The sequence below is a fragment of the Acanthopagrus latus genome, chromosome 9 (assembly GCF_904848185.1).
Source record: "Acanthopagrus latus isolate v.2019 chromosome 9, fAcaLat1.1, whole genome shotgun sequence".
In the NCBI taxonomy this organism is placed as follows: domain Eukaryota; kingdom Metazoa; phylum Chordata; class Actinopteri; order Spariformes; family Sparidae; genus Acanthopagrus; species Acanthopagrus latus.
Window position 1 is genome coordinate 16,689,351 of NC_051047.1, and position 27,387 is coordinate 16,716,737.

A 27,387-nucleotide genomic window follows, 5' to 3' on the forward strand; every position below is an offset into this window, starting at 1 on the left:
ACTTTTAAATCAAATGCCCCCACCGTCATCCCCCCCCCCTTTTTTTTGCTAAACAATTTCTCTGAAATTAATTTGATTCTTTAGATGCAGCTGATCGGACCGAGCTCCAAACTTCCAGGCCTGCTCTGCGCAAAATCAAACAAGTTAACTCTGTTTAATGCTTTTTCATTGAGCATCTTACTTTCACTAAATGTTGAAATTGTGTGGACGTATTTAATTCACCGAGGAGGACAGCCCATTGACTATGATTATATCGGAAATAACTGGCGGCCCTTTTGTTTTATTTTGAAATTTACACAACAGTACGTTTTTATTTTAACCATTGATTTATCGCACATTTCCGACTTCAAAATAACTTTTTAATACACCCCTAATATCGACAACGCCTTAAAAGTTCCCCCCTGCATGCGTGTCTATATTTCTAATATTCGAGCTGTTTAAAAAAAGACGCTTTTATTAACACACCGCAGCCTCCTCTCATCTTCTAATGTCTATTTGTATTTGACAAAGAAAAGGCAACAGCGGATTAAATATAGGAGGCTTCATTCTTTCGTTTGAATCCCGAATAAAGTAAAAAAAAAAAAAAAAGAAAAGAAAAGAAAAAAAATTGAGCGCACGTTAAAAAGAACAAAATCATCTTTTAACAATTCAGCCTGTGGATGTTCACTGACGCAAAGATCGTCTTTGTGGACAGACTCTCCTTGTTGCCTCACAGGCAGAGGATTAACTAAAGAAGACCTCCACCTTTAAGATTATTTCAGATTGTATATTTGTACATCCCCTTTTGCCTCACTTTAAAACCAGATCGTTTTACACCTGCCGACACGGACCAGAGCTTAAACTTAAATAAAAGGCTGCAACCTGCTGTTACAAATAAGAAGCGCGCGCACTTATTGTGAAATCCTCGTTGCGCACAGGTGCGCCAAAGCGCTGGCACGCATGTGAAAGATACGATGCACACAGGCACATGTTCTATTTTCTTTACTGTTACAGTTTTAAGGTTTTTCAACCGGAGGCGTCTGCTGATGTAAAGACAAAGTAACCTGGTTGTTTTATTGTTACTTTATTCACCCTCCCTCAAACCCCCGGAGAGTCCTCTTCTTTAAATCCACTGTATTGATTGCCTTCATGCAATTCGAGTCGCTTTGAGAAGTTCCCGCGCACCAAAATCTGCATATGGCAGAAATGAAAGCACGTTCAGAAAACGTTTATAAAGCGGCAGTGATCGGTCTGCGCGCAGTGCAGCAGCGCCGCTGTCACAAAGCCTTTCCTTCAGGTCTGTCAGAGCAGAGAAGTGACGCCAGGCTCTGAGGCATGTCTGGGACTTATCCTCAGCGATTCCACATTTATCACATGATCAAGATGAAGGGAACAGCTTATTTTGAGAGATATTAGCAGCAGGCAATAAATTGTCTAAATAATTAGATCGTCAGTGTGAAGTGCTAATTCCAAGGCAAATTGGGATTACACTCAGAACCAGTTTGCTGACATTTAGCAGATCTGTTGAAAGGCTGCATTACAATGTCACAAGTTCTCTCTATTGACTCAAAGTACAGTTGAGGCTCTCTTTTTTTTTTAACATGTCTATCTCCACACAATAAAACATGACACAAGTAGCTACTTGTGTCAGTGTTTGTGCATGATTATATATGCTGGAGGACTTTGAGTCGAAATTCATTAACAGCCTGCGTGTGTGTTCATTTCCTCGCCACACTTGACATCGGGGGGGGGAAGGTTCTAGAAAAGAAATCCTCCAGTCGCTCAGCCTCGCCCTCGGCTCCAGACCAAATCCAGGCAGGTGAAGGTGGCCGTCTTTTTCGAGGACGGAGCCAGTCCTCTGCTGTGTCCGCTCGTGCACACAGTATGGGGGGAAGGAGTCAGATTATGAAGAGAGCGAGAGGCTGCCTCACAATTCACACCATTAGACGCTACCACACACTGTGACGATCAGGGATTATGTTGCACGCACAGCTGCACATTGCCGCACCTTTGTCTCATTCTGTGATGCAATCTGACAGGTAGACATGCGTGTGGAGCTCGGTGGGTTTGAGGTGCTGTAGCCCTGCTATAGGTGTGTTTAGCCGGACGACCATTAACACGCCCCCCCCCCCAAAAAAAAACAAAAAACAAAAAAAAAACCCACACCCGGACAAGACCACACTTTGTTTTTGCTCTAATATGTAAATTTACTAAAGGGTCCGACTTTGATTCACTCTGAGAATGAGGCCAAGATAAGCCAGACCTTTTGCTTCATTTGATCCCAGTGGTGGGAGAGCACTTGACCTTTAACCTCTGCACTACATGAGAACTCGGTAGACAGACATACGGAGGAAAAATGCTCGAGCTGCTGCTGGAATTACATTTAGATTAAATTACATTTCCAATATGCACATGTAACGCTACAAACTTCGAGCCGATCCGTCTTCTCGCTATCCGGCATTTGAGTTTCAGACACAACCTGTAATTTTCTCTGACTTCAACAAAGCCAAGAGTAAATTACAGCTAAGTATCATCTTTCTTTACATTTTATGTGAGTGGCATTAAAAGTTATTTTGAGCCGCACAGTGAAAATCTTATTGGAAAGCGTGTGAGCAAGACCTGAAATAGATCAGCGCGGCGTTATGCCGAGTACAACACCATAACATGCTCTTTATTACTTGCCGTTTATTCTGAGTTTTTCGGTATGTCACTGCACTCTGATTTCCATGTTGCCGCTTCTCGAAGAGGTTCCCGAGTTTCACTGGAAAGTCCTTGGTTACCACTTTTCATTAATTCTGCTACTTTTCATTCATCCGGAGCGAGCAGTGTGCACACTCCTCGCTCTGGATCACTTCCTGTCATGTTACTTTTCCTTCTGTTCAGGCAGGCCCGGCCGTGCGAGCTCGCAGTAAAACATGTTGATTACACAAATTATGAATCTCACGAGTCCTGCCGACTCTAGCTCTAAACAAAATGAATGAATAATGAGCTGAATGATGGCCCTTTTGATGCCTATAGTTATATTACTGTGACTATTTGATTTACCATATTGAAATGCTGATGATTGTCCAATAAATAATGCAAAAAGCAGATTTCTGTGTGGCGAGGCAGCAGGAGAAATCCACCTTGCATATAGATGGAAGCGAACCGTGTCTGTCCCTCTCAGCCTGTGGCCCAGAGCGGCTTTATCATTCATAGGACTAAACAGACAATCAATTCAGCAGCCATGTATGAAGGATGAAGGGATGCGACAAGCTGTGAATGATGAGGAGCCAAAAATCAAAGGCCCCACTCCTTCTTAGCTCTAATGGCCATTACCAGCCCAGACAGCACCAGTAAAATGAGGTTAATCATTTGCACAGATCCTTTCAAAGAAGATTGACTGGACTTGATGCCTAGTCAGATCACTCATAAATATTTACTTGATATTAAACAGCTGTGTATGCTCTGTTATTGCGCATTGATTTCTGACGGACGCCATCAAATTATTGTTTCAAGTGTGGTCAGTGGAAACCATTAATGCAATGAATGTACCAAGACTCAATTATGCTAACCGCAAAGAAATTAATAATGCAATGAAACTGACAGGACATAATGTTAGGGAGGAGATTCTTCAGGTTTCGGCAGATTTGGAGGGAAAAAAAAAGGTGATGAGGTGATTTTAACAAATTGTTCTATGATCACCGGAAACCACAAGAGTTTTGATCCCCGTGTGGCTGCATTATACAGTTTAAGTTTATGGCCACAGAATGTATCAGTATTGAACACACGGCCTCAGTCCTTTGACCTTATTGACAGAATGAAATCGGAAATTTCCTTAATAGAAAGAGTTAATGTTTCCTCAGGCAGACATGTTTCCGATTCAATTAGTTTTAATGAAGCCGGTGCTCAGTGGTTACTGAAGGAGAAAAAACAGGCATAAATGCCTGATGGTAATAGAGGACATATTAAGGAGGAAGGGATCGGACACACCGTGCGTGTTTCTAAGTGGCGAAAAAATGCCTCTATCAGGCTGGTAGGAGCCGGTGGCTTGGGAAGCAGTGAATTGTATGAGCCTCAAATGATGCATTAGGTCTCTGGGGCGAGGCTGGAGGAGACTTGAGGAGCAAACTGTAAAAACACACAGGAGAAGAGCCTGGTTTTGATGACGCATGTGCGGTGTCACCGACTGGACAGTAACATCGTATCTCGCGCGAAAAACACACTCACATAATTTTATCAATTTACCATATTCTTAGATTGACACGATTCTGTAAAATTAGTACTTTGAGTTTTTAAAAATGCTGTCCCTTTCATTTACACCTTCCACTGTGGCGATGTGACCGAAAGCGGGGCTGCAAACTCTCCCCCTCCTCCCCTCATCTGATGTCAGTGTGTAAAATGTCAACATGGTCAGATGCACTGGCTCAGTTCCCGCCAGAATATGCCCTCATCCTGTGTTATGGTTTGTGCCGCTGCTCCATGTGAAGTGAAACATATTAAACACACCCATGCACATGTAATCTGTTCATGTCTTTGAGTCAAATTGTGTGTGTGTGTGTGTGCGTGCATGTGTGTGTGTGTGTCTCTTCTTCTGTCATCTGCAAAGTGTAACAATTTCTTTCAGTCCTTCGAAGCCTCCTTCATGTGTATTTGTGATATAACGTCTTCGATTTGTGGGTATGTGTGCATAAGTATTGTCTTCTGGTCTTAAAGGCTGCATTTACAGTAAAGTGATGTAATTTTCTGAACTTCCCTGCCTGTTCTACTTGTTCTAACACTTGCCTTGACTCACTGAGTCATTATATCCACATCATTGAGGCTTATAATCTCACTGTTTTAACATTTCTTAAAACCATCAGTAGTCATCCCTACAATATTGATATCGAGGTATTTGGTAAGAAGTATTGTGAAATTTAAGTTTCTTGTCCTCTTGAAGTAATTTCTTGACCCTGCATAATTGAGATATATAATCCTGTGTCACAATATTTTAAGGCCATATACCTGCAAGCATAGGGGCTTAAGGTGTTGATGGTAAAACTTCACTGGTTTGATTCTAGCAGAGCAACTGTGCAGCATGCCATTCACTCATGTCTCTCTGCCCTGATTTCACATTTGTATCAACTGTCTGTTCTCTATTTTTTTTTTTTTTTTTTTTTGAGGGAGACCTGGCCAAGATAGCACACCATTACAGAGTTACAGAAACTATGCAACAGACCGAGTGAAACAGGAGCATATTTGAATATTGAAATGGGACAACAGATACATAATACCAAATCCAGATTACGAACAGCAATTGCACTCTTTGGTAAAAGAGGTTTTTTATATCAAGGCTATGAACTATCTTAGGGAGACAAAATTATTTAGCTGTAGTGTGTTTGCTGATAAAACGCTTAAAATTGCCTCCCAAAATACCTCAAATAGCAGGTAAATATTCTCTTTTTTACTCTCCCCAAATAAGAGTTGTAGCTTTATTAATTTAAGACAAATGTAAATCTATATAAACATTGTTTTGTTGCCTATTCAAGGATTTTTAACAGCTCTACCAGAAAATTCCCTCTCATGACTACTGAGCTTAAGACCTGCAGTTGTGACGCTCCCTCAATTTAAGTTCCCCTCTGGTAAGAAAATGTGGCCAATAATGTACGCAGAATGCACATCTATTGATGAAAATCAGATTTTGGGGCATAAACAGTCTGAGACGCCAATCCTGGTCCAGTATTCAGCATACACAACATTTAAGTGGAAATCTGAAGCATCCTCTGCACAAATACTAAGAAGGGACTTCTCGATGAAGTGGGAGAAGTCTTGTGTCCAGCAGTGAAACTTGTGAAATGAAAAAATTATCATATTCTTGAAGAGTGGGTGGTATTTTAATGATCTAATCTTCTAATTATACCTTTCTTCCCCACAAAAAAACACATCAGACACTGATTTGTAAAATGTTTGCCTTAATACACATGTGGAGAGGATCTTTAAACACTTGGAAAAACGTTGCTAAGCTACAAATTAATTGCTTCGATGTATCTTTTGCTTCTAATTTGAAGCCCAATGGAGATCAAATCAAATTTCTTTAATGTTTATGCATTGTGTTGCAAAGACATTTAGCATGCTAACCAGCATAACCCGGCCTGTCTATGTCCAATGCTCCTGGGCTAGTGATGTAAACACCAACATTACCCATGCTCTCCAACTGTTAGCTGCATAGCTAACCACACTAACTAGCTAATGGCAGCTATTGTTAGCAGCGGTTACTCGAGTAATATACTATTTGTTTTGACTATAAATTAGACAGGTGGACAATTCTTACATTTAGCACCTTTAAGTATTCTTTACCTTTGTCTTTGGCTAAACATTTTCATTATCATAGCCACATATGGATCATATGCGATGGCTTTTATGCGTCAGCGGTACAATGACCAAGTTGCTCGGCAGTCTGTTCATTAATTCACAAACTGGGATCAACCGGATCACAAATATCCACGAATCAAAATATGCAGGAAATCACAACAATATTGTCTATATTTCTCAAAATTACAATAAAATACACTTTGCAGTGTAGAAAATCATATTATACAACTAAATAAATATATACTTGCCAGTTGTAAATGGCGCTTACAACACCTTATTTTTCCTTAATTTCCCCTGGTCTGACTAACATGAGGTAAACAAGCCAGAAATTCCCTCACACTTGTTTGCTGCTAGTGTATTCATTAATATCTGTGTGTACCCACAGAGTGACAAAGATGCTGACAAAAAGTGCCAATAGATAGTAGAGTGGCGGCTTCTTGAGGGGTCAAGAGGGGAGTATGGTGTGTGTGTGTGTGTGTGTGTGTGTGTGTGTGTGTGTGTGTGTGTTGGACAAAAGGAAAGAGGAGAGGGGGTTGTGGTGTGTGTGTGTGTGTGTGTGTGTGTGTGTGTGTGTGTGTGTGTGTGTGTGTGTGTGTGTGTGCGTGCGTGCGTGACAACAGTCAGAAGAAAACCAGCCCAGGCTCCCACACAGCTTTGTCATATCACTAGGAGATTAGGAACACACACATGTCAAGCTAGGCCGAGCCTGCTGCAATAATGCACCTGCCAGCTCTCAAGATCCACTCAACCCCTGTTCAACCCCTCGCCCCTACATGCGAACACAAAGGCACGCACACACACATAAATGTGCCAATTCTTTAAAATATTGATCCCCTTCCTTAATGCATGTGTAGAAACTGCAGGATATGATTTTAGATCAGTGGAAAACCTACTGAAAACAGAATTAGGCGTACCAACTTGACACTATAAAGAAGAATAAATCTAATGAAACGTGAGTATTTATTTGAGCCTGTTACAGGAAATTCTTACTCAACAGCGAACACCACAAAATATCAGGGACGTGAAAAGGTTGGGATGTGGGAAAAGTGGTTATTTTACATGAAAAGTCTTGAAGGGAGAAGGTCGTTGTCTTTCTTCATGACAGAATTCCCCAAGAAAAGAAGAGAGAGGGGCGGCTCAAAGAGATTCATCTCCACCAAGAGTCAAGGTCATCCAACCTAGTCATCTTAGAAGCACTTGAAAAATATGGAGTGAAGACTGGAGATATTCTTCCCCCCCAAAAAGCAGTGCTGAAGGAAGACTCTGACTGAAGAGAATCACTGACCTTCAAACAAGCTCTCTATCCATATAGAGTAGGGGAAGACATGCACAATCCATCAAAAATGCACATGAACTTTCCCTCTTCAAATAGTTCCCGCTTGAATAGCAGTCAATGGATCAACTATGAATATTGCATGCAGTGAATTGCGGGGGATCAGATTGAATTCACTGTGAAATAAAAAAAACAAAACAAAAACAAATGGGTGATATTAGAATATTGTATTTTGAGTTCAAGTCTCAAACAACGTGTTTTAAACCCTGTTTTTGTGTGTAAACATTAAAGACGCAAAGAAAAGATATCAGTACAAAGAATTCAGATTCTGCACTGTGGTCATGAAATTGCCTTTTGCCACAGTCCTTCCTCAGGAATGGAAAGATCAGTGTTAATTTTCAGCCACTCTTTGATTGGATGAACCTGCCTCCCTCTTGCACGACATGGCTACCACAGGTCAGTGGCTGGTGCAGTGTAGCATGAAACAAACAAATAGAAAAAGGCACCTTGTGGCACTTGACTCTCGCCAGAATGCAGCTGACGGCGAGCCTGCCAGCATCCTGCAATAACGACCGGTGACTCCTAACCAAAAAAATGGGAGCGGAAGAGAGAAGGGGGTGGAGAGGAGGGGCTGGATGGGGAGAGAGTGGAGAGAAAGAGAGCTGGTAAAAGGGGGAAATGATGGATTTAGAGCTGGAGATGTGGAGGGAATGGTTGGGAGAGAGGTGGTACAGGACCAGCTGCAGTGAAAAATACATTTGATATCAGAAAAGGTATGCAACAGTATGATGAGAGGAGAAATATAAATAAAAAATTGTTGAGCTCATGGTTAAATAAAATATAGTGATAGTTCAGCACAGTTGAAGGTTAAGAGTTTGATGACACACCGGATGCTTTAAAACACCAGGTGAAATACACTTGAAACAGGTACTTTAAAATTTTTTTTGTGTTTTCAGTGTGTTGTCTTTCCCTAAGGTGCAACTTTATTATGTTGGTTTGAACTGAACTGAAAATGGAAATCACTGAATCACAGACTACCAATTTCTGGTCAAATCCCACAACTCAACACACAGTGATTTATTTGATATTTGTACTTTTGACCGAAACAACAAACAAACATGTTGCCAACAATGTGTCTTCTTTGTTTCATAAAATACTAACTCTGTTGCCTGGAGTGATCTTTAAACAAGCATCTGTCCCGAGTTCTGTCATAACTGTCCCGAAAATTAGACTAAACCAGAGTGATGATTAGTTATAACCTAAGAAAACATTCAATTCAGATCATTTGGTGTCACAGAACAGCAGACTCTGAGTTGGCAACAGCAATTCATATTCTACATGAATTACGGCTGTTGTTTTTAATCCATAAACATAGTATATTCATGAATGAATATAATTTTAGGGCTGAGTTTTGACTCTTATGGGTGCGTTTTACCATTCATTGTCATTATGACCAGGTGACCACGCCCACCCCCAGCTCCTCTATGCTGAATGTCATCCATTCTCTCATCACCCTACTATTTTGTCCTAAATAAATAGGAAAAGAATGGAAAAAGCTATTGTTCGTATTTGGTAGAACTTAAATGCCAGTACAGCAAGTTGTAAAAATGCAAAGAATATTGTCGATTCATCAGTAACAAGGTCAAATAGAGACAAACATAATAGTGTCCATTCACTTGAAAGATGTGAAAGTAAAGACCAAGCAAAATCAAGGCGTGATGTAAGTGGTTTTCCTGCTGGTTATGTAGTGCTATTGCAGTTTGGGAGGCCTGGCCTCAATCGTCTCAACCATTGCTGTGACCTTACCTTCCAATAAGTCTGATTTTGTGTTTTGGTCCATGGATTTTCTTGACTAAACCCTTATTTGTGCTGGCATCATATCAGTGGAAATCACAAGGTAGGTTAGGTAACTTAAGTAGACATTATAGATCACAGGTCTGTAAGTTAGTAAGTAATGGGATTCTCAGAATCTGATCAAGCAGTTTTTTTATGCTCAGCAACTGTTATGCATCAAACATAAGCACATCACTGGAAATGATTACAAGACTTAACTTAAGTATAAACTGAATGATTTTTTTATAGGCCCCTGTATCCCCAACCAAATTGTCAGTGGTGGAGTTGCATTGTGGGTAGTGTCGTCGCCAGGTTTTTAACAAGGATTTCACAGGATGAAAAGGACGGTCCTACTGAATCGATTTTTATCCTTTCCTTAACTGTTCATTATGAGTCCGCCAATGCTCTAGAAGTGCAATAGACTTTCTTTAAAAGGACATGTTCTTTATGTAAATACAACATACATGCAGAATTGCACAGAAATAAGGACAAAGCACTGCTTTTTACTGTGCTCTTACACTAAATCCAATCACAACTGGGCTTCAAGACAGCCTTCTCTAACAGGCTATGTTATGAATTGATACAAATTAATATACACAAGCTGGATGGACAAGTCAAAGAGGATTGGAGGAGGGTAGGAGAAGACGGGACAAGACAAGGGAGAATGGAATGGAGAACAGGAAGGCCAGGCCGATCATCCTGTGATATACGGGGAAAATAAGTCTGATTATCACAGAAGCCGAGAGCATTAGACAGACAGTTGGGAGTCATCTCAAAACTCAGGAGGGAAGAGGCAAGACAAGAGGTCACAATTATGCCCCGCTCGCTGCACTCCCCTCCTCCTCATGAAGTCCTCTAATATATTCGGTTAGTTCCTGTATGGCGCGAAGGGGAAATTCTAATTAAAGGGTGGGGGGAATTTTGACACATGTGAGGCAGGGATCAATATTTAGCACCATAATCAGCCATTCCTGATGGCTTGACGGTGTCACTGCGAGCAGACTGCAGCTCTCCATTAGAGGGGCTCGGGAAGGAGCAGACGGGCAGGCGAGCAGGCAGTCGGCCAAGCAGGCAGGCTGCAGAGAAGCACCAAACTCCCAGCCATCATGAATCAAAGCAAGTGATGCCTCTCGTGCTCCATGTTGCTTTGCTTTTTATCTTCATTCATCCTCTTAAAGGAGAAAAGTGAACTCTGTCAGACTGGTGTGTGATGGGGTTCAGGGGAAGTGGAAAAGAAAGGAAGAGAAATGTCGTGGAGGGGACACAGTAGATCAGGAGGAAGTGCAGCTGTCAGGACTTTGGACTGGGAGATGATTGTGAGGTACACAGATGGTCCTGTCCATTGAGCGATTTCTCTTCTTGGTTTGACAAATATTTCACTTAAATTCAAATCGGTGTGTATTTTTGGGAAAATGTGCCGACATTATCTAAAGTTACAGTACTAATAAAGCAGGTACATGCCCCGTTAAGTGTTATATAATTTTTGTTTTACTGATGCATTTTCCTGTTGTAGAGGGTGGAGGTGGAACTTATCATTACCTCAGCCAGAGAGGTTATGTTTCTGGTTCGCTTAGTTTGTCTGTCTACAGGATTTAGGGAAAAAGGAATTGCCCGATTTTCTTGAAAAATGGTGGAAGAGTACAGCATGGACAGGGGAATAACCCATTCAATTTTGCATCTGATCCAGAGCAGATACACAAACACTGTGAGATAAGGTGTTAAGCGTTGGAATAACTGCCATACAAATTAAAATCCTGTAAATGCTTAACCCAGAATATGAATGCCAGAATATTTGATGGCAATTTACGTTTATCCCAACCTCAGTTATGTTGAAACTTGTATTTTCTTTACGTTGCAACTTTTCATATCTTTAGGTTTAATTATCAGTTTCATCTTGTTACAATATTGTACTGATGGTGTGTTTAGGTTTTGGCATAAAAAGCCCCCAGTAAGCACTAGGAAGACGTTGTGTTTTGGCTTGAAATAGCTGTTTCGGGGGTGCTGTTTAGCGTCCCATGTGCAGAGGCTTTGTCCTCACTGCAATGGCCCTGGTTTTGAGTCCCAGCCTGGGGCTCTTTGTTGTGTGTCACTCCCCCTCTCTGTTTCCTATCTATCTAGAGCTGTTCTATCAATAAAAGGCCAAAATTTTTTTTTTCAAAAATTAGCTGTTATGGTCGGCACAAACATGGCTGGAGATGCCCTGAGGTCTCCCAAGAAAAAAATAACCAGTGGAGTCACACTTACAAATGCTGAACACAGTCTTGAACTGTGGTCATTGGCTTGACAGCATTTGTGCCTATAACTCCATGACCGTCCCCTCCACCTCATGATATGAAAGTCAGGTCATAAACAAGTAGTGTGAATGTGATTTTTGTAGAAATGTTTGTAGCCCATGAAATGTACAAATGTCAACATGTCTGTGATTTGCAAAAATGTTGCCAACCGCTGACATATTATCCTGGCAACCGGGCTGAGATGGTAGGGAAGTGAAGGTACCATCCTCTAGTAACCATGGGAGAACGGGTACAACTGTAGCATCACCATCATTTTAACACTTTTTGCGTAAAATAAGATGTGGCTATGGAAACATGAATACACACATTTGATGCAACTAACTTTATTAATAAGTGTTTTCCTTCTATATACAAATTAAAATTTGAGCCAAGTAAAAACGCTTACCTTGTAAAAATTAATTTTTTTCTTGATGACTGTTTTTGACAATAAGCTGCCATGGTCACGATGTAATTTCAGTCTAAGTGTTTTCACAAATGTATGCAAAGTGTGTTGAATATTTCTATTTTAACATAATTCCAATAGTTTAGTAGTTAAGCTTGCAGATTTCATATTGTAGAACAGTGCACTACTGACCTTGGTGGAGGTCTGCGTCCTTCGTTAGTTTTCCACTATTTGAGACAGCTTTACGTACTTTAATTTAATAGATTGTATCATTTTTATAAGCTCATTGTCTTTTTTGTGTCAAAAATCTTCCCATACCTATTCATTGCTAACTAAACTATAGCATAGCACAAGTACCTCAAATTTGTGTTAAAGTGCAGAACTTGATTAAATGTACCAATTTCTTTAAAAAGTAAAAACAGCTGTATCAATTTTCTAAACAGATACACACACTCTCATTCACACAAGCACACACAACATCTGTGTGAACACGGCTGCTCAGCTGACATGGATAGTGATAGTGACCACTGACTCAGTATCAGGAACATGGTGTTGTTTCCAGAGGGCAAGAAGAGAGGGTGAGGGGCATGTGGAGGTGTGTGTGTGTGTGTGTGTATGCGTGTGTGTGTGTATGTGGGGGGGGGTTAGCCAAGCCCAGGGTGTCCCCTGTCTCCATGTGTCAGCCCATCTCCTTGTTCTTGCATGTCAGTGACACACACGTGGGTACTTACCAACCCAAGTTGCTCCAATTAACGGCTGTCCCACTGCGCTGTCCGTTGTGCGGTGTGCTAGCCTGGGTGACAAGATATGGTCTGGGATCTGTCTCTCCAGTGACATAAGGAAGGAATTTTAAGAGGGAAAAGTGATGCAAACACACACCGCCTCATGCTGCGCCCAGATAGGTAGATAACAAAGACTCTTGCAAATGAGTGGCAGCGAGGAAGGCATTGAGGATTCTCTAATTACTTGCTGCAATCTATCTAAGTCACTGGCTTTCTAATTTGATTTATCAGAATGCATGAAATCCCCTGGAATAATGCCCTTATTAGAAGGACAGAATTGACGGGGGGACAAGAGGTCTGCCGAGAGGAGGAGGAGAGCGCAGATTTAAGCATCAATTACAGTCAAAAGGAGAATTAATAGTTATTAATCCACAAACAGCCTCCGTTCTCACCGCTCCCTCTCTGCCACTTGGAGACAAACCTCTTCCTTCACACCGGTGCATGCACATGGTCACACACATGCAAGAATATATATACATACACACAGATATTTTTTTTTTCGCCACACATGCATGCCTAAATACCTACAGGTGCAAACAAACACACACCCACACACATATATTCATGAGTCCAAATAAGCAAATACAGGAACAGAAATGCATCCTGCAGAACTGAGAGAAAATGAGCATCTTTAAAAAAAAAAATGCATTTGTAAGAGCAAGACAACAGTAACAACGACAAGAGGCCATAAATATCTCTTACTCTGGAGGCTTCGTATCATTTTGCTCACCGGTGGATCAAAGGTCTTTAACTCTTTAACTAAATTCTTGACTGACAAATTCAATTGCTGTCAGTCTTCCAGGGCCCTCAATGTAATATGTGCATTTTGATTCAATTTGCCTCTGCAAATACATACATATACATATTGTTTATCTGGTTATGGGCACAAAAAAAATCAATACTTATATCTGTGCTTTGTCATTCCTAAGTGCATCATGAAATAGCAAGATATCCCTCTAATTGAATCCAACAAAACCACATAGATTGTTAATTTTGTGCTATTAAGCTTTTGCAACATTTACAATGTCTTCTCTTTAGCCTGTTGATGACTCTTGTTTGTCCCTTGTACGGCAAAAGAACATTTTTATATCTAAAAATTGAATTTAGAAAGGTCAATCTCTAAACAAATAACAATAAATCAAAGATGGAGCTAAACCACGGAGAGGAATTCAAAGTACACAGGAGCAGTTGTCATAAGCTCCTATCATTAGAGACAGAAAAATATTTTTATCTATTTTATTTTTTGTAATGCAAGGATAACTATTTTGTAAACTAAAATCAAATGTATAATTCAAATCATGCTAACTAATTCATATGTGACAACATTACGTTTTTGTAACCCCACGTGGTCATATCACCTGCACAAGTATAACAACAAAAGGACAGCTTGTCATGTTAAACACTTTAAAGAGCTTTGAAGGCAGCAATGCTGCATTAGGTGACACTCTGCTCTGAGTTTTATGTTAAATCCTGTGGTTTTTGTTAAAGGGTTGCTGAGTGGCTGAAAGGAGAATGCCAGTGTGCTGTTGCCTTGCTGTCACTCACGCAGAAGCAGTATTTAGACAGGGAGCTGAGAGGTCCGCTCTGCTGCCAGCTCCTGCCTTTTAAACAGCCCTTTCCTCAGAGAGACAGCTTAGCACTGAGTGCCAGTCAACCTCGCCTGCCCAGCCATGCACCCCCCTCAAACACACACACACACACCCCCACTTTGATAGCCTCTTTGCTAAAGAACAATTTGGCAGAAGGGGAGAAATGATCATGTATGGTCAGACCAAAAGGTACATTGTAATGGGTCTATCCCCCCGTTTCAACAAAGTGGAGCGAATGGCGTCTGGACAGCAGATTCATCAGCATTACTTGAATGGAGGAACAAGCTCATACAGCATTACATGGCTGACAGGAAAGATGAATCTAGGCAACTCGGCGGCGCATCGGGGATCCTCGCAGACCTTCAGTCATGGCCCGCGGTAAAGACTGAGGGATGGGAGAGAGGTTGTGGAGATAACACATCACGCCCTGTCTACGTCCCATATTATGATGCTGTCCTGTAGAGTGTCTGGGACAATACTGTGTTAGCTGCCAGAGTGCCGTTGACATCATTGACAAACCTCTATGGTGTCAGGCAGTCACTCACACTTCTACTGGGTGTCTGTCATCATGCTCAAACGGTCAGGAACTGACACCTTTTCACGTGAATGAAGATTCTCCAGTGACTGACAAAAAATAGTGGATGGCCTTTAAGGAGGGGAAAAAGACACAGCAAGAATAGCACCTCTCTGCAAAAGGAGAGACTTATAATTTGCAATAATGGCACACCAGTAGCTCTCAGAGAGAAAATTACAGGAAAAAAGCCGATCTGAAATATCCTTTTAACTGGCAGAAACACATCCATTGTAGACAGAAGTCTTGTTTACTTGGTAAAATGGCATCAATTAGGAGCGGATGGCAAAATTAGCATATTCTCTTAATGGACTGGCCTTTCTTGTGCAGCGCTCTCACACTGATTGTATGGAAGGGACATGTTAAGGGAGACTGAGAAAAGGTCAGGTGTCTGCACCGTTCAGGTGATCATATTTTTCACCAAACAGTTGTGCATTCTCCATGGCTATTGTCATGTTATCCTGCAGTTGAGAGCAACATTCCTGTATGCGGGGAAATTTTTATTTCAAACCGCTGCAGAAAACAAGTCACTCATTCTGACACTTCTAAGATACTGGACGCGTAGCCCTTGAAAATATCTGATGTGTTTAAAATATTCAATACGCCTGTGTTTTCTATAAGAAAAAAGATCACAGTGAGCATCTTATGCATACACACACACACACACACACACACTAATAAATGTAGCTACCAAATAAAAAAAAATCATTCTAGTGGAAATGCAATAAAATCAAACAAAAGAGAACAACATCTCAACAATACTAATCTGTGTTTTCTTTAGTAACTGATTTACATCAGCACACTGTTGGAAATTAATCAAACTCATAAAAAAAATAAAGCTTAAAATTAGAGAAATTAACAAACAATTCAAAGTAGTGGTCAATATCCTATCACTGAGCTAATCAGATTATCTATCATTACCAACAGCCCTCCGTCAATTTGTAAGCTAATTAATTCTTAAAATGATATTTCCTCATCAGTGCTGCAGTAGGTATCTCTGGAAAGGCTCAGCTCCTCCCAGCCAGACCAAAGCCGCAGACTGCAAATTCTCTTCCCCCCTCCTCCCCTCTTCCCTTGTGCCTCTGCTCCCACCACCCCAAATTGACTGGTCTTGCACAGTTGCAGCTGAGCAAGAAAGGAATTGCTAGTGTCAAGACACAGTTTACAAATATGACATCTCCTCTGCCATGGCTGGAAATATGAAATATTGATTTATGTGCAGTAAAAGGTCTTATAAAAATGATCACATACACATGAGGGATTAATGCGCAGAAGATCAATAGAAATTTCATTCTTGACACTGGACTGTCACCTATGGTGAAATGCTAAAATAAAGAAATCAATATTATCTATGAAATGTCAAATTTATTATAATTATGTGGATGAAAGCTGGCCAAGTGGCTCCCAGGGGGCTGAGAGGGATAGGGTACCGCTCTCAAGCATCCCTCATGGCCCTCCTTCTCAGGCTGCCAATTTTGAGAGCAATATTGGTGTAAAGGGTTTTCACCCGTTATGTATGGCCTTGTTGTAACAAATTCCTCATGGAATATTTAACTGTGGAGAGACTGACAATGGACAGAGCCGCAGTTCATAGCCTGCAGGTTGCGTAGTTAACAGCTGTTAGCTTTGGCACATATTCTATGACTCTGCCCTCTCGATTGAAACCTATTTGGCAGCTGCTGCTGACACCGACGAGTCACAGGCCACTAAAGTACGACATCTCAGCATGCATCCAGGTTCAAAGATGACACATTCAGTCAGGCTGGTTATTGATCTTGAATGTAGTCAGTAATCTTGCTGATATGCTTTATTGTGGACGACATGATACACAGCCATACAATAATTCCAATTAAGAAAAACAATGCAGTTTTAATACGAAATTATTTTATGGCAAGTCCGACTAGTTTGTCAAGTTTGTAAACGAGCATCTCCATATTCAAATGATAATAAGAGACTTCTGCTCTTTATTGGGCTTTCTCAAATCCCCCTCAATGTTTTATTTGCTATTGCATTTAAACTAAGAGCTATTTGTGTTCATTCACTTGTTTTCCATGTCTAATTAATATCCTTTGAATGTGTGGGGATCAATTTATTTAATCAATGTTGGGTAGTGCCTCTGGCCTTCTAAAGGTCACTTAGATATGGAATGGGAAATCATCAGCGTCAGATCACAAAGGGGCGAGCAGGTAATTTGAATGTGGCAGGCAAACTCTGCATGTATGATCACACATTTCTGAAAAACTACAGAAAATGATTTTTCCTTTCCGGCTTCTCATTTCAGGCAATAGCTTTTTTTTCCCCACCAGAGGCCCACTGTACACACTAGAGTGTGGCAGCTGTGTAATCCCTTTAACAACCGACGGGGCTATTAAATGAACCGGTGGTGCAGCTGCAAATAGCCAATAAAGCCAGCACAATATCATCCCTATTAAACAGTAATCTCGGCAGGCTTAAGAAGTTCTCTGAAAAATGGGAGGAAAACCATAACAAAATGTAATCAAGCACAACATTGGGATTTTCCTCAACAAAAAAAAAAAGAAAAGCCAAACAATTTTCACAGCAGCTTACATGAAAGGTGTTGAGCAACATCGCTCGAGCCTCAGAGAACTTCTCGGCCCCTTCAGGTGACCACGGTTCGCTGCCTTATCACAAATACAGACGCACACAACAAATAAAATGAGCCTGTCAATCGAAGCAATTTATCGCCACAGATATTAACAGAGAAAGGGAAACAGGGGAAAATAACAAATTGTGCAGTTACATTTTAAAAGTGGCCAAATCGAATTCATAAGATCACAATTTGAGAGATAGAACCCAGTTTATTTTTCCTCCCTTTCACCGGCTTATGTGCTCTGTCAGATGAAAGTCGAGCAGAGAGCCGCTGTTGATGGAGCCTTTGAGCCTGGGAGAGGAGGCAACGCAGCCTCTTGAAGGGGTGCCGGGGACAGCGATAACCAGGGAGGCCGCGGGAGCTCCCTCCGCTGCCGGGGGAAGGTGTTCCAACTTATCAGAGTCCGCACGCGGGGAATGATTACCCCTCTGCCGGACCGATTACTGCTGGCTCTCCGGGTCAAAAGCAGGCCAGGATGAAAGAGAGAACTGAAGCCTCCTATCCTGCCTCCAATCATCCATTAGCACTCAGAGCGAGGGGCTTGTCTTTGCCCCCCCTTCACACCCCCTCTCCGACACGGGCTTGTCAGTCTGGTGCATAAGAAGAAGAGGGACGTAATCATAGGCGGGACTCTCACTCGCACCAATGTCATGGGGGATAGCGTGGGGCCTTGCAGAGGTAATTTATGGATCTGAGTATAAGCAGCACTTCCTTGACATATTATTTATTCATTTGAGTTTGTTTAAGAACAATCCTCGTCATCTGCGGTGGTGAGGTAAAGTGTTGAGTGGTGTTTACACTATTGATGTATGGTATATATGCTGATCCACTCACATGAATAACAATGTGAAGCAGGGCAGGAAAGCACAAAACAACAGACACATCAAACAACAATAACTGACTGCAACACACACCACTCGAGATTTCCGTCCTTTTTGTTTGCAGTATTATAATAATGTAGGAAAAGGCATGAGAAATGTACACATGCTGGTCTTTCAGTACCCTGGCTGCCTGTGTAAGATCCTTTGTGTATATTTTTGCACCGATTCAATGCGTTTTCTGAAAGAACGTTTTCTTCTCTGTGAAATATCACAAAGTTCTTGAACAAACCACATCATCCTGAAACTGAAACATAAAAATAGGGGGCGCTACAACTCAAGAGAGTTACAACTAACTGCTGCTCACTATATACTTAGCTGTAGCTATCAATAGCATGGATCCAGTACAGGAATCTGGATACAGCATTGGAGGCGAAGCCCTGTTTATTCCTATTAGCTTTTGTATTGTGCGGCCCACAGAGTGTGCACAATGGAAACATCTGCCAGCTGAGGAGCCAACATCTGGTTTTGCCCTCTGCTAACTTGAATGTAAATAAAACAATTTATCAGTGTGGTTCTTCTAGAGTTTCCAAATGTTGTCAGACTGAATGGCTCACATTCTGATACTGAATTGCAAAAATGATCAAGCATTTTACTGCGGCTTCTTCTGAGTTCAAGGGGAAAAGTCTTTTAGGGCAAGAGTGCATTAACATGTGCATGTTGTAATGACATGGTGTGGCCACTATGTCAAAGTGGTTTCAAAGCCCGGCACTGTTCCTGGATGCTTGATTTATAGCAGTAGCTACTAGCTGCCATTGACGGGTTAGTTGAGTTGACCGTGTAGTTAGTGGCTTAAAGCTGACTCAAGTCTCTGGAGTGAGCTATGGGGGAGAACTGGTGTCGAAACGTGGACAGCGGTAGCCATGAAGAATAGTTCTGAGGTGATTAAAAGTGGCTCTGACTAGGACTCCAGGAACAACAAGAGAGAGCAGGTGTGTGGACAGGAGAGGCATGAAGTGAGAGATGAGTGGGAGAGAGATCGGTCATCGCCGGCGTGGAAAAGCAGCATTAAGAGCCTTGCATTAAGGATTTATCCTGACTAGACCAGAATTTTTGTTAATTTTTCAATTAGTCTGAATGTTTTATGATTGGTTAATTAAAGGACAATTAAAAATTCAGAATGTGTATGGTTTTATTGTCAGGTTAATATGGAAAATTGTTATCAGAATAACTCCATAATTGACATTTTGTGAGCTTATTTGTCATATTCATTAAGCTATAAATCAAGCATACAATCAGAGTATGGCTTGAGGAGCAAAGTGGTATTAGATGACAGGATGGGCTAGCTGGCCTAATTCTCACTTCAATAGATAACTAGTAGGTAAAAAGACAACACACAGACTTTGACATAGTGTCGAAACTCTTAATACTTAATCATTTGTTGATAATATTAGGTGTTTTTAATGTCTTAAACTAGAATTCTGACCGTATGTTACACATTGCACCTTTAAGAGTATCTACATTTAATGCGTCACTCTGTATGCATTCCCCAGCTGCCATCATGATATGGATGGACAATGGGGTGGTGTAGCACGGCTGACCAGACTCACCTCTGCCTATAACAGCACAACCCTTCAGATTAAGGTCAGTGCTTCAGTCAGCTACCTCTCACTCTGCTCTCTTTAATACCAGGAAAAACTCCAGCCAATTGCTCGTAGTATCTCTGATGAACACAGTGTAAAAATTTGTCTCCCTATGCTTCCATGCACAGGTCAGTGTAGGGGTCTGTACAATACAACAGAGTGATGCCTTGCTCAGAAACCTCAATCGTGTAATTCCAGTGACCCATCTATTTGGTGATATGGAGAGCTGGGTCTCAGGGGAGCAGAGCTGGCGGTGTGAATTTGGGACAGATGTGCATGAAAGCTGTGCTGTCTCTCCCACAGGTAAGCCAAAAGAAAGGCTGCAGGTCAGTCCTGAGCAAGGAAGAGTGAACGCTGCCATTTACAGGCTGCAGTCATATGAAGACGGCGCTGCCACACACAACATCTGGACTACTGCTCAATTTTAAGTTTAAGGAAAACAGAGGACTAAATGTGCAAAGAAAAATTTAAATGAGAATTTTTACATTTCCCTTGACAACTAGGCAAAGTTCACCTGTAGAGGAAGACAGTGTGGTGCAGCTCCAGAATGGCTGTATATTATAGTAAGACTGTTATCAGACATGCTAGTCGGTTTAACCACTTTGTTCAAGTCTCAACTATCACATTAACTATTTGATGGATTGACAAGAAATTTTGAGTACCCATGACATTCATATTCCTCAGATAATGAATCCCACTGACTTTAGGGGTCCCTTGACTTTTCCCTCTTGTGCCACCATGAGGTTGATATGTGTTTTAATTTTTTTTTTTTGTAAAATGATTTGAAAACTAATGGATAGACTGCTGAGATACTTAGGCTGTTCTATGACTTTTCATAGAGGCATCATCAGGTCTGATATATTCATGACTATATACCCTAAAAACATTCCCATTGGATTCACCTTTATCTCAGTGTTAATTAGCAAGTGTTAGCATGCTAACAAACTAGACTAAGATGGTGAACACAGTAACTGTTATACCTGCTGAACATCAGCAGTTTAGCATTGCCACTGCGAGCATATTGCCATGTTAATGTAAGCATTTAGCTCAAAGCCCCATAGTGCCTAATGTAACCCAACAAAGCCGCTAACAAGGCTGTAGACAGATGATCCCATTTCCTGAGTTGGAAAGTCATTCTCCAGAAGTAATGTAGAAACAGAGGGTGGGTACAAAGGAGATTTGTTGTATTTATCAAATGAATAACTTTTCTAACTAATCCCTGTCACTATACATGGACAACAACAACAACAACATTTCACATATTACATGGGAGCAAAATAAGTGAATTAATATTTTTTTTTTTTTACCAACAGTCAAACATTTACTTTTGTCCACCATATCTTTGCATATATGATTTAAAATTAAAAGTCCTGTAGCAAACTTTATACTGACGTTCCAATAAATCACTGCATGAGAAGAATTTGTCTTGTGCGGCTTTGGCTTTGGAAAAGTTAACCAATCTCTCACCGAAATGCACAAGCTGCTGAAGTGTTACTTGGCAAGAAAATCAATCCATATATCCATCCCAGATGCTTTTCTGTATCTTTCACAGTGAAAATAATTTTGTTCCAGGGGTTTTTTTAGGTATCAAAATTGCCCTGTAGATTTCCAATAATTACACTGCTTCTTTGAAGATAAAAATATAAAAGGAAACACGAGGCAGCAAACAACAAGAAGGCAATCCCATATCAATGTAAAGTCTCGGTGAAGGGCCGAGTGCTTTATGAACATTTCCTGACACGGAATCAATGAGATTAACCCTAATATGATTGATAACTTCCAATCATGACTTAAACAGCAATTCAGAGTGACCATCTTCATCCCATGATGCATATCTTTATTGAAAGGGATGATATCTTTCAGGCTGACACTGAATCTATTAGAGGCCATCTATTGAATAGTAGAGTAATAATGTTACCTCCATGTCAAGGGCTTCTGTGTAACAAGATGTGATCACTGATCTGCATTTAGGAAAAACTAAAGCAGTGTCAAAGTGAGTGCTTCTGGTATAATAGAAAGACTCAAAATCAGTCTTCACATTAGTAGAGATAAGAACTGACCTTGGCCATCTGAATCTGAGCTGACAGAGCATGTGGGAAACAGTGACCAGTAAGACTGCAGTCATATTATTCCTGAGTAAAATCTGTATGCTGTTGTTCTGTCTATTCTGAACATGCATAATAAGAGTATTCGATGAACATCTATTGAAATATCCTTTTAAATCGATCAAGTCTGAAAATAAAACGCACAAGAAATAAAACTTAAAGGAGGCACCTTCATCACTCGACATAATTCAGATGAAAGCGCAAGTCGAATGAGGTAACAAATTTAGGAAGCCTGCACAAGCAAAGAGGGAGATCTGACGACATGGAGAGACCTGTGGAAATGCTGTTTTCAATGATCCAAAGCATCTTGTCTTGTCCTTTTCACATGCTTCCAATGAATTATGTATCTGCAGTGATTTATGGTGCGCCATGCTCAACCGTCTTCCTCTCCCTCAACGTGGAACCCTACATGGATTTTTCACAGGGAGCCAACTGGGAAAACCAAAATTGCTCAATTTAAGGAAGTAATTAAAACTGTCCGCAATCAATATTTATCTTTAGACGGACCGTGGTGGGGGTTTAGTGTCTCACCATCCCCCCAACCTGCCCCATGTATAACCCTATGTCCCCCTGCTCCTCTCATTGACAGCTGTTCAGCTCCGTCAAATAAACCAGAGACAGGAGCAAGCTGCTCCCACTCAGGACTAAAATGACATGTGTCGTGAATAATCAAATTATCCTATGTGTGCTAGCACAAGTTTAGTTCACTAAGCCACAGATCAGTTTGTTAGAGAATCAATGAGGGATAACTTTCCTTTGATTGTGTTTTTAGTGCAATAATTAACCATAATTCTAAAACAGCCGATCCATCATTTCATCACAAACTAACATGTTAAGATATTATGAAACTTTTAAAACTCATGAATAATCAAAAGCTGAGCACTCGGATGCAGTCAGATAATTAGTTTGACATTATCCTCTCACCTGTGCACAAGTGGAAAAGTAGAGCAACACAGTGCTAGATTGACACAGAAAGAAGAAAACGGTTATTAATATGTATATTAATATGTAGATTTATCTTATTTTAAATAAACAGATGGAATACATTTCTTTATCTTAACAAACCTATTTGGTGTTTATAAGTAGAATATAAACAGCAGAATATACATGTTTCATTACACATTATAATGTGGTTGTAAGGAGATAAAAGAATGTATAAGATGTTTCTTTCAATCCCCATAATGATATAGCATTATAGCTTTCATAGTACATGAGTACACACGCCCAGATCATTACAGCGCGTTGGACAGCATCTTTTGACCGACAATTGTTTATGAATTAAAACTACTGACAGTTCATTCTTCACCATTTAAGCACAAGTTTCACAAAAATGTAGATCTAAGTATCTTAAGTAGTTCTCAGCTGCATCTTATCTTCTTCTCATAGAACCATTTTTGTGTTTATAATGCGCATGAATGCTAAACTGGGGGAGATAAAATAAAGAAATGTCTTAATCAGTTGACACAAGCTTGGTTCCGAATCCAAATGTAGCACAAAGTTGAACTGAATTTAGAAAATCTACAAAAAGAAAATCCATGAATGTGCATTGCTATCCGCTATTATTATGTGTTGTTTCGTGAAAATAGGCAGTAAATGGCAGTAATTAATCCACTGCAGAAGAACAAGCACAGTAAGACTACGTGATTAATTGAGTGCCCGTCAAACACTGAAGAAAACAACATTGTGTTTTCTGTTTTTTGCTGTTTGTGTGTCATGTTTTATTTCTGTATATTTCATTGTGCTTTGTGCAGTTAGCTTAAAGACATGCCAACTTTTTCTCCTCAGCCATGCTTACAAGCTTATCTTTTCTGTGTTCATGCTCAGGTATTTTGGGGCACACACACTGAAAATGTGAATAAGAACAGGTAGATGGAAACCCTCCACAGAGAGGACTAACCTCTACTATGATGAGCTCTGCAAAATAGAGGTCAAACTCCACAACAGTCCAATATATATCACTCGCATTAACCTAACTACGATATAGGGTCATAGGAGGAGAACTTCCATCAAAAGAAAGTAACCCGGAGTCCTCAGACTGATATATCACACTTTAATTCAACAGGGAGTATTTACTTGTGATCAATTGAGTGAGGTGAAACAGTCATGTAAAACAGAATAGTGGTGGCATGACAGTTTGGTTACACTGTCTTCAGAGACCTCTTGCTGCAGGCAGAAATCATGTCTCTGTCATTCTATATCATCAATTTTAATTATCCTCACAAGTGCTCATTCTGCTCCAGGCAGCAGTGGGAAAGGCAGAATCTGGGAAAAATTCCTTTAATCTATTTGGGACGTGAAGTGTGAGGTGAGACCTCTGTCTGTCACAACCCCCCACCCCCCCACACACACACGCTCCAACACCATCTCGCCCCAAAACCGCACATACACACGCACTTAATGGGCTTGTGCTTGGATGCACACATGTACAGTTAAAAGGATCAGATGCAAGCACACGCCCCACAGAAAGGCTTCTACCAAGTGTATAAATAAGTCTGTTTATCTGGTTTATCTTCTATTTTTTCCCTCTTGAATGCTGTTTCTTGTGTTGTTGTAGCACCCCACGAGGAGTCAACCAGTAGGTCAATATAGCAAAGGTCATGCACCTCCTTGCCAATCTCCTGCTGTAACTGAACACCACACACATTTAGTGATCATTATGACACCCCCAGTTCCTTCTGTCCTCAATAACTTGGCAGGGGTCTCACTGGCCACAGCCACCCCTGCTGAGTTAGACCACCTTCTATCCACCAACAGGTCATGCAGACTGCACAGTTACTGTTTGTTGGTTTTTCTAATTGGGCTGCACTGGGCTGGATTATTGGCTTGATGAGGATGCAGTGACACAGATTTCTGGTTGGGCAGGGAAGGACTGTTGAGATTGTTTGGGTTTAAGAATGTGTGACCTCAAGCACATTTACAACATAGCATCCATATAGGCTAAAAACATACATTTACTAAAGATAAACACAAATATGTATATAGTTTTTACACAATGGTATTGGATCAGAACTCTCATCAGTCTATACACAATTTTCAGGTATCATCTCTAAATATTAACGGTTGATGGTCTGTGGTGTCTATGGCCAAAACATAAATACAGAATCTTTACCTGTGTAGTGTGACACTGAGCAGAAGACGTTTGACTTTAGTTTAAGAGCCTGTGTGTTGCTTAAAGCTTCACTTTTATGACATAATATTCAACCATCATAGAACAGCGATGGCATTTCCATACATACTGCTGTTGATGCCATTATTTACCATACAGTGTCTGATGTTCAATCAGACCCTCAGTGATTGGAAATCTGTAGCAGATAAGTGTACAATATGGTTAAACCCAATTGGGGCAAATTGCATGCATTTTTAGGAATCATTAAGTTATTAGCATCACTAGAGGGGGCAGAAAAACACTTGAAAAAATCTCTCTGCTAATTGCAATCAATTTCTCCTTTCAGAGAAACTTCTGACGCCTTCCGGTATTCTGCTCTTCATGGATTTTCATCCTAACAACAACAGCAACAGCGTAGTTTGCTACTGAGGACAGATAAGTTGAAGCATATCTGAGGATATACAGATAAATATTACATCTTACTGCAAGAGCTATGCAGGTACAGCTCTGCATGTAGCCTCAGCCATAAAGTGCAGGCAGGAATGACCCATAAAAAGACATAATTAATAGAAAATGGCTAGTCCGTGATTGGCAACCGCTGAAAAGTGAAACAGACAGCACGAGGAGCTGATAATGAGTTCTGGCATCGGTGAAAAATTCCTCTTGCTCCAGGGTGAAAAAGAAAGGATACTCCCCCTCCATAAAAAGAGAGGATAAAAGAAATAAGTTAGAGAAAATCACTGGGCAGCTTTTATGTTTCACTCTGTCAGCTGAGTGTCAGGGATTTGCTGTCATAAAGATAGTGAAAGCTCAAGAGCTGGTGCTTACCAAGAATTAATCAGTTTAGGGTTTGGTCCTGAACATAAAATGTCAGACATTGCCTCTCAACTCTTGTAGGTGATTTCTTTGAGCTGAACAACACAATAATCCCACTCTCACTTCTATTGAAGGTCAAAGTTGGTCAGTGAGCCAAGAAATACCATATCAGAGCTTCCTTCCTCCTCAATTGCAGCGAGTATAAATTACAGAATTAGTGTATTGATTGCTGACTGTGGCTTCGAGCAATCACTTTTACAGCCATGACAAGATTATTTTATCCTACTTTTGCCGTATTATTATATGTTGTGTTTGAGTTATTCTACCAGCATGGGAAGTGACAGCTGGAATTTATTCAATAAAGCGGGGCAGTTAGGGAAGCCAGTGAGGCAAAAAACAGAAGACATGGCATGAAGGAGAGAGACGGCATTCCCGCCTGTGAGCCTGCCATCCGAAAATAAAGAAAGATATCTGCCCAAATAGAGCGCTGATCAATACGTTCATACAAACACAAGCACATCATTTGTTAAGTCTTGGCCGATAACTTCACAGTGATGCACATGGGAAACTGCAGGAGTGAGGAAAAGAAGACATCACAAAGTACAGATACTAGAGCTTATGATGATTTGTAATTCTATACATTAATGGGAAATGCACTGCCATGTTTGATTTTAAGAAAAAAAGCTGTGTAATATCACAAATGATGCAATTGTCATTACACTAGTAAAAGTATTTACAATTTTTTTGGAGAGAGTTTGGTGTTTTGTTGAATGGGTCTTCGTATTGGTTGCGTTTGTAATTTAACAGCAGGTATACAAGGACAAGTGTGCACAAACAAGGAAGAGAAGTGATGCACATTTATGATGCCTTACCAGTGACTGGAAATCAGCAGCTGTGGTGGTGATGGACAATAAAATCTGTTCTGGGAAGATGTCAACGTGTTTGTTAAGCCCTAATGATACACACAGATGCTTTTGGTAAGAAACAATTATTGTAAACAATTGTGTGTTTCATACAATGAGCTCCACAAGACCCTGTTAAAAAAGTATGTCTAGGAAAAAATCAGAAATTCTTTTAAAGGATGACTTTTGAGTATCAGAAATTATTTTCAGAGTAGATTAATTTCCATGGATACGGCAATAAACAAACAATCAAACACTGAAATCAGGTGCACCAAATTTGTCTAAAATAATTCCTTTTTTTGGGTGATGATTTATCATTCAGCTTTGTATCTTTTCCAAAGAAGGCTGAATAA

General features: G+C 40.6%; 1 protein-coding gene across 1 annotated transcript in view; it reads right to left on the reverse strand.

Annotated features, from left to right (window-relative positions):
- LOC119025497 (glycerol-3-phosphate dehydrogenase SDP6, mitochondrial-like) overlaps window positions 1-27,387 on the reverse strand; it is a 98,816-nt gene that overhangs the window by 18,876 nt on the left and 52,553 nt on the right. The gene's annotated exons all lie outside the window — the stretch shown is intronic.